Here is a 17,024-nt window from a genome sequence, read left to right as displayed (position 1 = left end):
CTGAATAATGATAAAGGGGTCAATTCTCCAAGAAGATATAACAATTCTTATCATATATATGTCTAACAACAGAGATTCAAAATCTGTGAGGCAATGACTGATAGAATTTCAGGGAGAAATAGATGAATCCAGTATTATGGTTGAAGATCTCAGCACTCCTCTATCAGAAATGGATAGTCCTCTCTGGGCTCAGATCTAGTTTGCAGCAACATGGCTAAATGCACCAAGAAGGATGGAATTGTCAGTAAATATGGGACCCATTATTGTGCCTCTCTCAGGAAAATGGTGAAGAAGATGGAAATACGCCAGCACGCCAAGTACACTTGCTCCTTCTGTGGCAAAACCAAGATGAAAAGATGAGCTATGGAAATCTGGCATTGTGGTTCCTGCATGAAAACTATAGCTGTGGTGCCTGGACCTACAACACCACTACAACAGCACTTCTGCTGTCACAGTAAAGTCGGCCATCAGGAGACTGAAGGAGTTTTAAGACCAATAGAAACTCCACCATTTGAAATATTGCTAGCCTATAATAAATGGGTTTATATAACAACAACAACAAAAAGAAATGGATAGACCCAGCAGTCAGAAAATCAGTCAGTACACAGTTGAACTCAACATCACCATCAATCAGCTGATATAATGGACATCTATAGACTACTTCAACCAACAACAGCAGAATACACATTCTTCTCAAGCTCACATGGAACATTCACCAACATGGGCCACATTCTGGGCCATAAAATACACCTTAACAAATTTAAAAACATAGAAACCATACTATGTCTGCTATCAGACCACATGGAATTAAAATGAGACATCAATAACAGAGAGATAGCTGGAAAATCCCCCAAAACTTAGAGATTAAACAATATACTTCTAGATGAGTCAAAGAAGAAACCTCAAGTTAAATTTAAAAATATTTTGAACTAAAAAAATGAAAACACAACTTATCAAAATTTGTGAGATACAGCAAAAGTAGTGCTTAAAGGGAAACTTACAGTATTGAATCATAGAAAAGAAAGATTTAAAATCAATCATCTAAGCTTGAACCTTAAGAAGGTAGAAAAATAAAAGAAATTATTAAATCCAAAATAAGGAGAAGAAATAATATAAATTAGAGCAGAAATCAATGAAATTGAAAACAGGAAATCAAAGAGAAAATCAATAAAACCAAAACCTGGTTCTTTGAAAAGATCAATAAAATCAATAAGCTTATAGCCACGCTAAGAAAAAAAGAGAGGGTACAAATTGCTCATATCAGAAGTGAATGAGAGGACATTACTACAGATCCTGTGGATATAAAAAGGATAATCAAGGAACAAGCCTATGTCCACAAATATGACAACTAAATAAAATTAACCAATTCCCTGAAAGACACAATCTACTAAAACTCATACAAGAAGATATAGACAATCTGAATAGCTTTATATCAATTTAAAAATGGAATCAATAATCAATAACCTTTCAAAACAGAAAGCATCAAACCCAGATGGGTTCCCTAGTGACAACACTGAATTGAATGACAACATTCAAGGAAGAAATTATACCATCTCACCACAATCTTTTCCAGAAGATAGAAGCAGAGGGAATACTTCTGAACTCATTCTATGAGGACAATATTACTTTAATACCAAAACCAAAGGCATTGCAAGAAAAGAAAACTGAAGACAAATATCTCTCATGGACATATTTGTCATATCAACAAAACATTTGCAATTCAAATCCAACAATGTGTAAGAACTGTATACAGTGATATTTATCCCAGGTATGCAAAGCTGGTTCAACATTCAAAAATCAATTAATGTGGGGTGTCTGGGTGGCTCAGTCACTTGAGCATCCGACTTCGGCTCAGGTCATGATCTCAAGGTTTGTGAGTTTGAGCCCTGTATCAGTTTGACCTCTGAGCTGTCAGCACAGAGCCTGGAGCCTGCCTTGGATTCTGCGTCTCCCTCTCTCTCTGCCCCTCCCCCACTCATGCTCGCTCTCTCTCTCTCTCTCTCTCTCTCACAAATAAACATTAAAAAAAATCTATTAATGTAATCCATCACATCAACAGGCTAAAAAATATTTCATAATCATTATCAATAAATGCAGAAAAAGCATTTGACAAAATTCAATATCCATTAATGATAAAAATTCTCAGTAAAGTAGGAATTGGGGGGAACTTCTTCAACTGGATAAATAGTATCTACAAAACACCTGCAGCTAACATCATAGTTAGGGGCAAGAAACTTAAAGCTTTCCCACCAAGATGAGGGACAAGGCAAGATGTTCCCTCTTACTACTGCCTTTCAACATCATACTGGAAGTACTAACTAATACAATAAGATGAGAAAAGGAGGGGCACCTTGGAGGCCTGATCAGTTGAGTGTCTGAATTCAGCTCAGGTCATGATCTCACAGTTTGTGAATTTGAGCCCCTCATTGGGCTCTCTCCTGTCAGCACAGAGCCTGCTTCGGATCCTCTGTCCCTCTCTCTCTCTGCCCCTTCTCCATGCTTGTGCTTGCTCTCTCTGTCTCTCTCTCTCTCTCCCCCTTTCTTTCTCCCTCTCTCTCTCTCTCTCTCTCAAAAATAAATAAATATTTGGGGTGCTTGGTTGGCTTAGTCGGTTGAACGTCCAACTCCTGATTTCGACTCAGATCATGATCTTGTGGTTTGTGAGTTTGAACCCTGCATCAGGCTCCATGTTGATGGTGCGGGTCCTGCTTGGGGTTCAGTCTCTCTCCTTCTCTCTCTCTGCGCCTCCCCTGCTCACTCTCTCTCAAAAATAAATTTAAAAAATGGTCTTTTTTTATTAAAAAATGAATATTTTAAAAAAGATGAGCAAAGGAAATAAAAAGGATACAGATTGGGAAGAAAGAAATAAAACTATTTTTGTTCACAGATGACATGATCATCTATGCAAAAAATGAGAAAGAATCAACAAAAAAACCTCCTGGAACTACGTGATTAATAGCAAGCTGTAGGATATAAGGTTAATATATAAAGAAAAAAGTCAATTTGTTTTCTATGTATCAGCAATGAACATGTGGAATTTGAAATTTAAAACATAATACTATTTATGTTAGCACCCCCCAAATAAAACTTACATATAAATCTAACAAAATATGTACAACATCTATACAAGGAAAACTATAAAATTCTGATAAAAGAAATCAAAGAAGTAACTAAATGGATAGTCCATGTTCCTGGATAGGAAGATTCAGTATTATCAAGGTGTCAGTTTTTCCAAACTTGATCTATAGATTCAATGTAATCCCAATCAAAATCCCACATAGTTATTTTGTGGATACTAACAAACTGATTCTAAAGTTTATACGGAGAAGAAAAATGAGACAAGAAAACTGAAGGGACCCCATGAAAGACTGCATCTTTGCTGTCTCTATTCTTGCCAGAACCTACATCCCTGCCCTACACAGTCCTCTGGTACAGATGAGGTATGTCCTCCTTATAAAGGTCAAGGACTTAATGATTTCTTTGGAGTCTTCCAGCACAAGAGATAACATCTAAGCATCTAAGGAGTGACTGAGTGAAGTCATCAGGTAACTTTTCCAAGACCACAGACTCATAAGACCCTTGGCTCCAGAGTATAAGTGACTTATGGAGGACACCTAAACACTTGCCTTTGTTTTAACCAGTTCCTGGACCCTTCAGGAGACACTTCACCAGACCACAATCCTCAATAAAAACCCCAAATCCCAAGCAAAGATGAGACTCACTCTTCTTTCCTTTCTGAGTCTTCTGGACACTCTGTCCCTATCTATACTCTCTCTATATCTTTAACAAACTCTGCTCTCACTTCCTCTCAGCTTGCATTTGATTTCTACTCTATGACAAACCAAGGACCCTCCTGACTGGTCCTGCAGGACCCTCTCTGAGTTCTCAGACCCAGCCAGCCTGAATCAAAAATGTGAGAAATAAGCCCACCGACCCAATCAAAGGAGGGATGCAGAGACTCGGAGCACAGTGACACGAGGCTTTAATCAATGTTCTTGTTGGGGAGCCTGGGTGGCTCAGTCGGTTGAGCATCTGACTTTGGCTCAGGTCATGATCTCACAGTTTGTGGGTGTGGGCCCTGTGTGTCAGGCTCTGGGCTGAAAGCTCAGAGTCTGGAGCCTGCTTTGTATTCTGTGTCTCCCTCTCTCCCTGTCCCTCCCCCACTCAGGCTCTGTCTGTCTGTCTCTCTCTCAAAAATGAATAAACATTAAAAAAAAACGTCCTTGCAAGATTGGGTGTCTGATGGACAGGCACACTCAGGGAGTCACAGCCTACAATTTATCTCCAAGCATGTATTGGCTAAGTACTATAGAGGTTACAGCCTTACTTGGATGTTGCCTATGCCCATGTAAGGCAAAAAGTAATCTGATTGGACACTCCCTGAGGTGACTCAGAGACTTTCAGTCCCTCCTCTCTCTGTTCTTCAGTGCAGGCTCATTTCAAAGCCCACAAAAATAAGCCCATGAAAGGGAGGGGGAAAGAATAGGAAGCAAAGTGTCTAAGGGTTTGGGACTCCATTGTGAGGGGGGTGGGTTTCGTACATATTTCCAATAGGTTGTAAACCTATTAATTAGATAGCACAGATTTTATTTGGTATTTCTGAAAATGAATCATCTCCCTTACTTCTCATAAAAAAGACCCAGAATAGTCAACACAATAATGAAGAAGAACAAGGTTGGAGGACTGATACTACCCAACTTCAAGACTTAATGTTAACCTACAGTAATCAAGACAGTGTGATATTAGCAAAAGCATAGACAAGTAGATCAATAGAACAGAATGGAGTGCCCAGAAATAGACCAACATATAGTCAATTGATCTTTGAAAAGGAGCAAAGGAAACACAACGGAGAACAGTCTTTTCAACAAATGGTGCTGGGACAATTGGACATCCACATGCAAAAAAAGGCAGAAAGGAAGGAAGGAAGGAAGGAAGGAAGGAAGGAAGGAAGGAACAAACAAAAAGAAATAAACACAGACCTTACACCCTTCACAAAAATTAACTCAAAATGCATCATAGACCTAAGAGTAAAATGTAAAACTATAAATCCTTTGTAGAAGATCACATAGGAGGAAATCTGGATGCCCTTGAGTTTGGCAATGACTTCTCTCTCTAAGTAAACTCTACCCCTAAGATGGGGCTCGAACCCACAACCCCAAGATCAAGAGTCACATGCTCCACCAACTGAGCCAGCCAGGCACCCCAGTAATGACCATTTACATACAATAGCAAAGGCATAATCCATGAAAGAAAGAATTGATAAGCTAGACTTCATTAAAATTAAAAATGTCTGCTCTGTGAAAGTCTCCTTGAAGAAAAGAAAAAGTCACAGACTGCATTTGCAAAAGACATACCTGATAAAGAACTATTCAAGAAAACAAACAACCCAATTAAGAAATGGGCAAAGGGGCGCCTGGGTGGCTCAGTTGGTTAAGCAACTGACTTCGGCTCAGGTCATCATCTCGCGGTTTGTCGTAGGTTTAGGCCCCATGTCAGGCTCTGAGCTGTCAGCACAGAGCCTGGAGCCTGCTTCAGATTCTGTGTCTCCCTCTCTCTCTGTTCCTCTCCTGCTCGTTCTCTGTCTCTCTCTGTCTCTCAAAAATAAATAAAGGCTAAAAAAAAAAAAAAAAAAAAAGAAAGAAATGGGCAAAAAACTTGGGAAGACATACAGCTGGAAAATAAGCATTTGAAAAGATGCTTCACATCCAGTCTTCAGGGAAATGCAAATTAAAAAACTTTTTTAATCCTTATTTTTTTTTTTAACTTTTTTTTTTTTAATTTATTTTTGGGACAGAGAGAGACAGAGCATGAACGGGGGAGGGGCAGAGAGAGAGGGAGACACAGAATCGGAAACAGGCTCCAGGCTCCGAGCCATCAGCCCAGAGCCTGACGCGGGGCTCGAACTCACAGACCGCGAGATCGTGACCTGGCTGAAGTCGGACGCTTAACCGACTGCGCCACCCAGGCGCCCCAATCCTTATTTATTTTTGAGAGAGAGAGAGAAAGAGCATGAGAAGGGGCAGAGAGAGAAGGAGACACAGAATCCGAAACAGGCTCCAGGCTCTGAGCTGGCCGCACAGAGCCCAACACGGGGCTTGAACTCACGAGCCAAGCTGTGAGTTCATGCCCTGAGCTGAAGTCTGGTGCTCGACCTACTGAGCCACAGAAGTGCCCCAGGGAAACACAAATTAAAACCACGAGATAACACTACACACCTAGTAGAATAAGCCAGCAGGCAGAACACTGATAACACCAAATGCAGACAGGGATGTGGAGCAACAGAAGTCTCATTCATTGAGGGTGGAACCCTCACTGCAAGGGAGTATGGGAAGTGTAGGGTTTAGCTTTCCTACATCTCCAGCTAGAAGAGGGTGGAATGAATGAGTTTGAGAGAGCCAATCTACTACACCCTCCAAAGAGATGGCACCATATTACACTCCCAACAACACAGAATTTAACAACTCTTCGAGCTTTACCAATCTAGCACATGGAAACCTAGTACCTTCTTGTTTTAAATGGCATTTCTTTTATTATGGGAGAGGTTGAGCATCCTCTCTTATAGACCACCACAATGTGCATCTCTGTGAATAGCATTCAGTGTGAATGCTGCCCCCTGGAGTTGTATAATATGGTGACCCTGTAATATGGTTACGTACCATTTGAATTTCCTTTTGTGAGTTCTTTATGTACTTTACTCACATGCTGGCTTTCTTTTTTCATGATATATTTAACTGGAAATACATGGGGCCTGAGAATATGGTATCTCCAGTAGCACACTTTTCTAAACCTAAACCTTACCTAGTGTGATGTTTAACTTTTTTTTAAGTTTATTTTTATTTATTTTGAGAGACAGAGAGCATGCACAAGCAGGGGAGGGGCAGAGAGAGAGGGAGAGAGAGAATCCCAAGCAGGCTACTCACTCTCAGCGCAGAGCCCGACTCGGGGTTTGATCCCATGAACCTCGAGATCCTGACCTGAGCCAAGATCGAGTCAAACGCTCAACTTGACTGAGCCACCCAGGCACCCTGGTGGTTAATTTTGTGTCAGCTTGACTTGGCTAAGGGATGCCTGCATAACTGGTTAAATATTACTTCTAAATATGTCTCTGAGGGTGTTTCTAGAAGAGATTAGCATTTGGGTCAGTAGACTGAGTAAAGAAGACTGTCCTCATCAATGCTGGTGGACATCATCACATTCACTGAGGGCCTGAATAGAACACAACGGCAGAGAGAGGGTGGCTTTGCTTTCTTTTTGAGCTGGAGACATCCATCATCTCCTGCCGTCAGATATTTGTGCTCCTGGTTCTCCGTCCCCTGGACTCAAACCGGGACTTACATCATTGCCCCTCCCCCACTTCTAAGGACTTCAGGTTTGAACAAGAACCACATCACCAGCTTTCCTGGGCTCCAGCTTGAGGACAGCAGACTGTGAGACTTCTCAGCCTCCACAAATGCATGAGCCAATCCCTCATCATAAATCTTGTTCTCTCTCTATACGTCTATCCTATCGGTTATGTTTCTCTAGAGAACTCTAACTAATATACCCGGTGATCCAACCTTTTTTTCTCCCTTTGGGTCATCTCCCTCCCAAGGGATGGTCCCAGGGAGGGGTAGGGAGGAACAGCCTCAACTCAGAATGCCACAAGAATTTCAAGGTCTGGAACACTAGACCTTTGAGATTAAATTGTCATCAAAATGCTTCTCCAACACCAGTGCACAAAATTCTAGTTTGCCTCCTGCCTGCCACAGATTTAATTATGAATCATGCTGGATGGACGGAAGAGGACACAGTGTGCCCAGTGAGCTGGGCGGCCATTCCTGTCTGCCAGGCTTGTGTTCTTGTGGTTTATAATGTCTTCGAGGGTGAATAAGAACCTCGCGTTCATGCCAGGCCCTTAGGTCTTTGCTATGACCTATAGAGCCTGGAAGCCTGAGATCTCAAATTCAACAGCAGGCCTTTTAAGCCTGGTCAATCAATCAGGCCACATAGAGGCACAGAAAGCAGAATCTGCTGATACAGAAGGACCCAAGAACCCAGAGGAACATACCACTTGCCTGGAAGTGTGGGGCTGAATGTTTTTTTTTCTTGAAAATGCCCAGTTTCCAGGGGGCTTCAGGTGCTCAGTGGCAGGGCCAGCTAGTAAGAAGTATACTTAGGGACTTTCCTCTAATTCCTGATGTGATGCACCGAATTCCATCATTAGATATTCATTCCTTTGGCTTAAACCTTCCCCTGATAACTCAGTACTCCCTCCTGACTTACTGATTATTTCCCATTTGGTCAGGCTCAAAGTATCCCAGTCATTTTTAATCCCTTCCTCTTTTCTTCCCCTCCTCCCCTCCCTCATCTAATTAATCATGAAGACTCCTTGATTATTCCTTCAAAGTATCTCTGGGGAAAGCCTACTGTAGTGGTAAGAATACTGGTTGTGTGGCCTTGAGCAAGGGATTAAAACTCTCTCTGAGCCTTAGTTTCTTCACCTGTAAAGTGAAGCTAACAACATCCTCCCTCAGAGGGTTTTCTGTAAAAATGAAAAATATATGGTCTTATTTTAAAAAACACCCACACCATTTCCTCCGAAGCCTCTTTGGCTGATTATTGTCAAGCTTAGAGATTTATAAGATGCTTTGTACATATTATATTTTAAAATACACACACAAATAGTACATGGTTTTATAAAAATGAGATCATATTCCATACTTTGAAAAAAGCAATGTGGCCCAAGCTGGTCCTTTCCTTTCTGTTTCCTCCTCCACGACCCTAATTTAGGTCCTCATTCATTTCTGTAACAGCTTCTTAACTTCTTAACCAGCCCCCGTGCCCCCACCCCCACCCGTAGTTTTCCCCTCTCCAAAACATCCTCCTCTTCACTGCTGCTGCTCAGTAATTTTTCTAAAACTCTCTTCTGATTATGGCCTCCTGATGCTCAAAAATCTTCTATGGCTCCCATCACCTTTGAGTATTACGTCCCAACCCCTGGTAATGAAGGCTCTCCTAAAGTGGCCCCAACCTAGTCCAGTTCAACAGGCATTTCCTGAATGCCCACTGTGTGCCAGCCTCAGGCGTGGCTCAGGGATAGATTCAGCAAGAATAAGATGTTGTCTCCTCCACCATCTAGTGGGGAGTCAGATAGATGAACAGACATTTTCTAGAATACATGGTAAACAGTAGGATAAAGGTACTCCCAGGGAGCTACAGGATCTTCAGGAAGCATCTACCTTTCTGGTCATGTCCTCATCCCCTATTATGCAAATCCTCCCTATTCTGTATCTCAAACATATCATGGCAACTCTATCTTTACCCCCAGGTGGGTAGGGCCTGGTGACTCAGATAACACCTGCTGCACATTATTCCATTCATTTGTTGGGCCACTGTCAAGACTTCACATTCTTCAAGGGCATCAACAGTAGAATGGATAAATCAATTGATGCAGTCACTCAGTGGAATACTGCACAGCAGTGAGATGAATGGGCTCCAGTAACGTGCAGTAACACAGATGAATCTCACAGACACAACATTGAGTGAAAGAATCCAGACAAAGGAGGGTACATAGCATTAATTTTCCATTTACATAAATCCAAGTATAGGCAAAATTAATCTGTGGTGTTAGAAGTCAAGACACCAAAGTTTCATGAAACAATGCTCACTCTTACTGTGTGTGATGTGTTCTATTGTTTCTTTTTGGCTCTATTTCTTTCTTTCCTTTTTAAGTGCTAGTCATCACTCATTTAATTGGCCCCATAAAGGATCAAAACCCACAGTTTGAAAAACACACTACTCTAGAGGTGCCTGGGTGGCTCAGTTGGTTAAGTGACTGACTCTTGATTTCAGCTCAGGTTATGATCTCACGGTTCATGAGATCGAGCCCCACATTGGGCTCTGTGCTGACAGCACAGAGCCTGCTTAGGATTCTCTCTCTCCCTCTCTCTCTGTCCCTCCCCTGCTTGTGCTCTCTCTCTCAAAATTAATAAACATTAAAAATAAATAAAAAGAAAGTGAGGGAACTAAGTAGTCCTCCTTCAACCCCACTTTTTCCTTGAGCTCCTACTTCATAGCATGCTTACCCTTCCCAAAAGAGCTTCTGCCCACACTGCTGTCCCTCTCTCCTCCTTCCTTCCTCACTCTGCACTGGCTAACTTTGACTTATCTGTTGCACTGAACCCACTCTAGCAGCCAACAACTTCCATGTCGCCAATCAAGAGGTCACTTTTCTGCTAGCTCTGACTTTGCTTCTCACTGGCATTAACCTCTCTTGGCATCTGTGATGGTTAATTTTATGAGTCAACTTGGCTAGTGTAATAGTGCCCAGATTTGGCCTAACATTATTCTGGATGTTTCTGTGAGGGTGTTTTTGGATGAGCTTTACATTTAAATCAGTGGACTTTGAGTAAAGCAGATTGCTCTCTATAATTGGGTGGTCCACATCCCATCAGTTGAAGGCCTGAGCAAAACAAATGGCTGACCTCTCTTGAGCAAGAGGGAATTCTGCCATCAGACTGCCTTTGGGTTTCATCTGCAACACTGGCTCTTCCTGGTTTGCCAGCAGACTGCCTTTGGACTTTAACTGCAAATCTTTCCTGTGTCTCCAGTCAACTGGTTCCCCCAGCAGATTTTTGACTCCCCAAGTCTTTGTTATTGTGTGAGCCAATTCCTTAAGAAATCTCTTTCTACATATATTCACATTCTGTTGGCTCAATTTCTCTGGAGAGCCTTGACTAATACGGTATCTAACTCTGCACCCCCTGGTCTGCTCCTTATTCACTGGCCTGTGGGAAGATTTTTATTCATTTAATAAATATAAATAAGGTTTAATACATACACAATATTTATAAATTGAATTATCATTGTCATTCCTCTTTAAAGAGCCCGTTTCCCCAAAGTACTACCCCCTGGCTCAGTGGGGAAGCGCCTCCATCAGCAGGTTTCTGAATGCCCATCTTCTGCCCCCAGTAGGTTCATAAGGTAGCTTTCTGGATTCTACTTTCTAGATCTTATTAATTGACTGGATGCCTGCCATTCCCAGCTGTGAGATCCTGAGCAAATCATTTACCTCTCTGCCTCAGTCCCCTCATTTATAGAATGGGAAAAATAGACGAACCTACCCCATAAGGTTGTGGTGAGGATTAAATTAAAATGCTCAGCATGCAGTAAGCATTAAGTAGATGCTTGCTAAGTGTGGTCTTTCATCTGGAACATTGGGGCCATCCCAACTGCCTCCTACCTTGTCTCCTCTCTAAAGGGCTGTATTGGTTAGCTATTACTGCATAATAAGCCATCCCAAAACTCGATGGCTTGAAACAATTCCTTGTGACTCTGTGGGCCAGCTGGGCAGTTCTGCTGATCTGAGTGGACTTGCCTCATCTCTACTGGGCCCATTCATGTATCTACAGTCAGCCAGCAAGCAGCCTGCCAGTGGCTGGTGGGTCTAGGATGGCCTCTTTCACATGTCTGGCATTTGGCTGGGCAGCAAGAGTGACTGGGTCATGATCAGCAGTCTAGCCTTCCTTGTTTTCATGGAAGAGGCAATGTGCCAAGAGAAAGAGCAGCAGCATGCAAGGTTTCTTGGGGCCCAGATGTGGTACCATTACTACCATTGCATTCTAATGCTGGTCTAGATCCAAGGGCTGCAGAAATAGACACTACCTTTTAGAGGGAGGAGGTACAAAGTCATATTATACAGGGTAAGGACACGGAGAAAGGTCAGGATGGCCAGTGTTGATATCAAACTACCACCAGAACATTGATGCTGGTGTGGGGAGTTCAGAATATCCATGCCACTTGAGGTAGCAGGGGCATCACCTCCTAGTTTTGAAGCCAGATCAAACTGGATTTAAACACCAGCTCCATCAGCTACCTTGGGAAGTCTTTGGGTGATTTACTTGACCTCCCCCAGCCTCGGTTTCCTCATAGGTTGTTGTGAGGATTACACAAGGTTATTCAGGGAAGGGGCAGAGCACACGCAGCCCATCCTGGGCTGTGCCAAATCCTCCCTCTGCTTCCCACAGCTGAGGAGATGGAAACCAGGCTAAGCAGGACTGTGATTTCAGATGGGGAACTATGAAATGGCAATTACAGAGTAAGAGCTTAATTACAGTTCTCTGGGGGGGAAAGCGAGGAATGCAGTCTGGTTGGTAGAGGGAAGGGGACTGGTGGGGGGGGGTGTTAGTGGAGGGGAGAGAGAAAGGGAGGCCTGAAAATGGAAAAACTGAGCCATTGAAAAGGCATCTCCCCTCATCCTCTAAAAAAATATTAATGATATTTTTATGTCACCTTTTGTTGCTCTGATTACAAAATTACTCCAGGGTACTTGGCTGGTTCAGTTGGTTGGGCCTCTGACTTCGGCTTGGGTCCTTTGAGTCCCATATCAGGCTTGCTGCTGTCAGGGCACAGCTTGCTTCAGATCCTCTGTCCCCCTCTCTCTCTGCCCTCCCCATCCCCAAAATAAATATTTAAAAATTAAAAAATAAAATTGGGGCACCTGGGTGGCTCAGTCAGTTAAGCATCTGACTTCGGCTCAGGTCACGATCTCATAGTTCATGCGTTCAAGCCTCACGTCAGGCTCTGAGCTGTCAGCACAGCTGAGGAGCCTGCCTCAGATTCTGTGTCTTCCTCTCTCTCTGCCTCTTCCCTGCTTATACTCTGTCTCCTTCTCTCTCAAAAATAAATAAACATTTTTAAAATTTTTACATAAAATACAAACAAAACAAAAAAAATTACTGTGTGATCGCTTTATGCAGTTTAAAAAATACATACACTGAGGGAGTTTTGCTAAGTCATATAAGTCAGAGAATGACAAATTCTGTATGATCTCACTTATAGGAGGAATCTAAAAAAAACCACAAAAACAAAATCGAATTCACAGACACAGAGGAAAAACAGGTGGTTGCCAGAGGTGGGTGGGCAAAATGGGTGAAGGTACAAAGTTTCAGTTAGAAGGTAAGTCAGTCTTGGGGCTGTAATGCACTGTATGTATGATGACTATAGTTAATACCATAATGTATATTTGAAAGTTGCTAAGGGAGTAGATCTTAAAAGTTCTCATCACAAGAAAAAAAAATTCTAACTATGTGTCATGATGGATGTCAGGTGGACTTATTTTGGTGATCCTTTCACAGTATATACAAATATTGAATCATTATGTTGTACACCTGAAACAAATACAATGTTATACGTCAATTATATCTCAATTAAGAAGTACAGAAACTATTTTACCCATAACCCCACCAATCATAGTGGCTGATATTTACATGCATCTCAATACAAGAGCCCCCACTCACAAATGCTTTATACTCCAGTGACTCATGTGACTACCCCACACTGCTATCCCTATTGCACAGGGGAGGGGCAGAAACAGGGGCACAGAGAATGTAAGTAACTCACCCAGGGTGTCACATCTAGTAAACAGCAGAGTGAATTCAATCCAAGCCACCTAGTGCCAGAGGCCTTGTGTGTCACCACTGGGTCACCGTACCACCTGGACACAGCCGACGCCTGGTATATCTCCCTCCATCGTCTTTCACTTTCAGGGAAGTGTACCACTATTTCATTACTTCTGAAAGGCTATGTGAAAAAACTTATCTTTCTCCAATTTTATTTTTGTTAGTACTATTCCCAGGAGAGTATTAGTTTATGTGCTTTTCTCCTTCCTGCCTTTTTTGGTAATTTATAATTTTGATACAATTTCCAACTTATATAAAAGTTGCAAGACTAGTGCAATAAACTCCCAGAAACTTTTATATTAACCAATTGTTTACCATCTGCCTTATCATTTTCTCTCTCCATATAAATATATATAGCGGTGTGTGCATTTTTGTGAACAATCTGGGATTAAATTGAAGACATCAGGGCCTTTAACCCCTAAATACTTCAGTGTGTATTTCCTAAGAGATTTCCATCCATAACCACAGACCAATTGGCAAACTCAGGGAATTTAATATTGCAACAGTACTATTATTAACAGTACTGATCTACAGTCCATATTTAAACTAATCAATCAGGGGTGTGTGTGTGTGTGTGTGTGTGTGTGTGTGTGTGTAATTCTTTCCCAATCTACTATCTAAACTGGGATCTTTCTTTGCATGTAATTGTCATATTATTTTAGCCTCCTTTAAAAGGGAATAGTGTCTCAGCCCTTGTCTTTTTTGATCTTGACATTTTTTTATGATACAGCCCAGTTACTTTACAAAATGTCCCTCAATTTAGGTTCCTTCCTGTCTTTTTTCTACGCAAATATATACATCCATATTTTAAAAATTAGTATCACATAGTCGTGCTATGCTTTTAAATTTTTCATTTAAACAGAAAAGTGAACAGATCATAAGTGACACTGAACACATATGTCACCAACACCCAGAGTAAGGGACAAAACATGACCTGCCCCAGAAACACCCTTGTGCCCTCTGTCAGTCCCTGACCACCCGCCAACCCAAAGGTAACCACTAGCTTGACTTTTAAAACAGAGATTAGTTTTGCCTAATTTTGGGCTTTATATAAATGGACTTGTACAGTGAGTAATGCTATTTTTGAACCTGACTTTTTCACTTAAAAATGTTGTGAACGCTTTTCCATATCATTGAAAGTTCTGCCCCAGCATCATATTTAATGATTTCAGAGTATCTCTTCCAGGAAGTACACCATAATTTATCTGGTCAGCGCCCTGTTTTGCAGCCTGTAGCTTATTTTCCATTTTTCCATATTATAACTCATACCGCAGAATCATCCTCCCAAGGAAAAAGCAGCACAGGGTAGTGGCTAAAGCACAGGCCTCAAAGCTGTCCTGCCTGGACATGAATCCTGGATCTAACACTTGCTATGTAACTTCAGGCAAACTGCTTCATGGCTTGGTGCCTCAGTTTCCCCACATGTAAAATGCGGGTGATGATAATGATGATGATGACACCCACGTCCTCTCTTGTTGTAAGGATCTAAATGTATTAATAGAAATATAGTGCTTAAAATAATGCCTGGCACAAAGAAAATGCTCAATAAGTGTTAATCACTATTATCAGTCATTGGGAATATTTTCTAGAAGGAAAAAAAAAAACATATTAAGTTGATCCTAAAAGGCATTCGATTTTTTTCCTTTTATGTACGGTATTTGTTGGTAAAGTCATTGAGTGGGATTTATGTCAGAATATGCTGAAGTGAGAAAGCCCTAAAGTGGAGGGAACAAAACCCTGGGCCTCAGCCTCGCTTGCTAGTTCAGGAGCTGCTGTATGATCTTTGAAAAGTCCTCTGATGTCTCTGAGCTCCTATTTCCTCATATGAAGTAGTGGGACAACTATTGCATATAGTCCAGGGTTAATTAGGCCGGCTTTGGGCTCATGCAAAATTGAGGTTCAATTCTTATTCTGCCACTTATTCTCCTAAAACCCTTGGGTAAGTTATTTAACTTACTTAAACCCGCTCACAAGGCTGCTGTGAGGACATAAAGATGCTCGGGAAAGCCTTGCAGAGGGCCACGCACATGTAGATTCACTATTGCTGCCTTTTTTTTTTTTTTTAAAGTAGGTTCCAACACCACATCAAGCCCAATGCAGGGCTTGAACTCACAACCCTGAGATCAAGACCTGAGCTGAAATCAAGAGTCAGCTGCTTAGCCAACTGAGCCATGCAGGTGCCCCTATTGTTGCTAGTATTAATGTTACCAATCCTAGCCCCAAATTAAAGTAAGAAGAAATTATAAACTTTCAAGTGTTATTATTGACTAAGTTAGAAGCATGAGTTCTTAAATAGGGGGGCTGTTTGGTAAAGTGGCAAGTCAGGGTGAAACAGCAAACAACAGAAGTTCTAAAGTTTGGGGGGAAAGGGATAAATAAGAAGCAAAACAACTTCAAGTTGGGCCAGCCCCATTTCCCAAACTTGCCTGATTATAGGACTCACCTGGGGAGTTTTTAAAACTATAGATTCTGAGCAATAGGTCTGAAGTGGGGCCCCAGAATCTTTATTTTTAACAGATGCTCCAGATAATTCTTGGAATTATCAGTTTTGGAAACATAGGTTCTGAGCAGAGTAGAAAGCATGGACTTGCTCCCTGGGGCCGCTGGGAGGGGTCAGGTAACTACATGGAAATCATCGTGTACCCAGCACCTACTAGGGGCCACGTACCAAGCTCAGTATGTTCCTACAATGTTAATCGTTACAACAGATCTAAGAGACAGAGATTATTGTCCCAGTTTTACAGACAGCAGCCTAAGGATCAGAGTTGAATGGCTTGCCTGAGGTCATAGATAGCAAGATATCCAGGTGTCTCTGATTTCAAAAGTCTTAAGAACTACTCTAAACTGACTGACCAGAACACTCAGCTCTGCCCATTAGATCATTCGCTATGCAAGTGAGTATCACCGTATCTACTACTTTACAGTTTTCAGAGCGCTTTAAGAATATTCTTTTTAATGTTTATTTATTTTTGAGAGACAAAGAGAGACAGAGCCTGAGTGGGGGAAGGGCAGAGAGAGAGAGGGAGACACAGAATCCAAAGTAGGCTCCAGGCTCTGAGCTGTCCGCACAGAGCCTGACGTGGGGCTGGAACCCATGAACCGTGAGATCATGACCTGAGCCAAAGTTGGATATTCAACTGAATGAGCCACCCAGACTCCCCTCATAGCACCTTTTTTTTTAAAGTTTGTATGTTTGTTTATTTATTTATTTATTTATTTTGAGACAGTGTGTGCAAGTGCTCGAGGGAGGGGCAGAGAGAGAGAATCTCAAGGAGGCTCCATCAGAGCCTGACGTGGGGCTTGAATCTACAAACCTGTGGATCGTGACCTGAGCCAAAACCAAGAGTTGGATGATTGACCGACTAAGACACCCAGGGGCCCCCAGAGCACTTTTACAAAACAGCCTTATTAAGGTATAATTTACATATAAAATTCATCCAGGTTAAGCATGCAATTCTCTGGGGGTTTTTTATGAAAATTTTTTTTAAAGTTTATGTATTGAGAGAGAGAGAGAGCATGAGAAGGGGAGGGGCAGAGAGAGAGGGAGAGATAATCCCAAGCATGCTCCACACCCCCATGAGGGAC

The 17,024-nt window shown here is 41.9% G+C and overlaps 1 pseudogene; it reads left to right on the top strand.

The window, feature by feature from the left end:
• The first annotated feature begins 210 nt into the window (after positions 1-210).
• Positions 211-490, top strand: LOC122207743 (annotated as a pseudogene).
• The last annotated feature ends 16,534 nt before the right edge of the window (positions 491-17,024 follow it).

This window comes from Panthera leo, chromosome E2 (assembly GCF_018350215.1).
Source record: "Panthera leo isolate Ple1 chromosome E2, P.leo_Ple1_pat1.1, whole genome shotgun sequence".
NCBI lineage: Eukaryota > Metazoa > Chordata > Mammalia > Carnivora > Felidae > Panthera > Panthera leo.
This window is presented reverse-complemented; position numbering and strand designations above follow the sequence as displayed.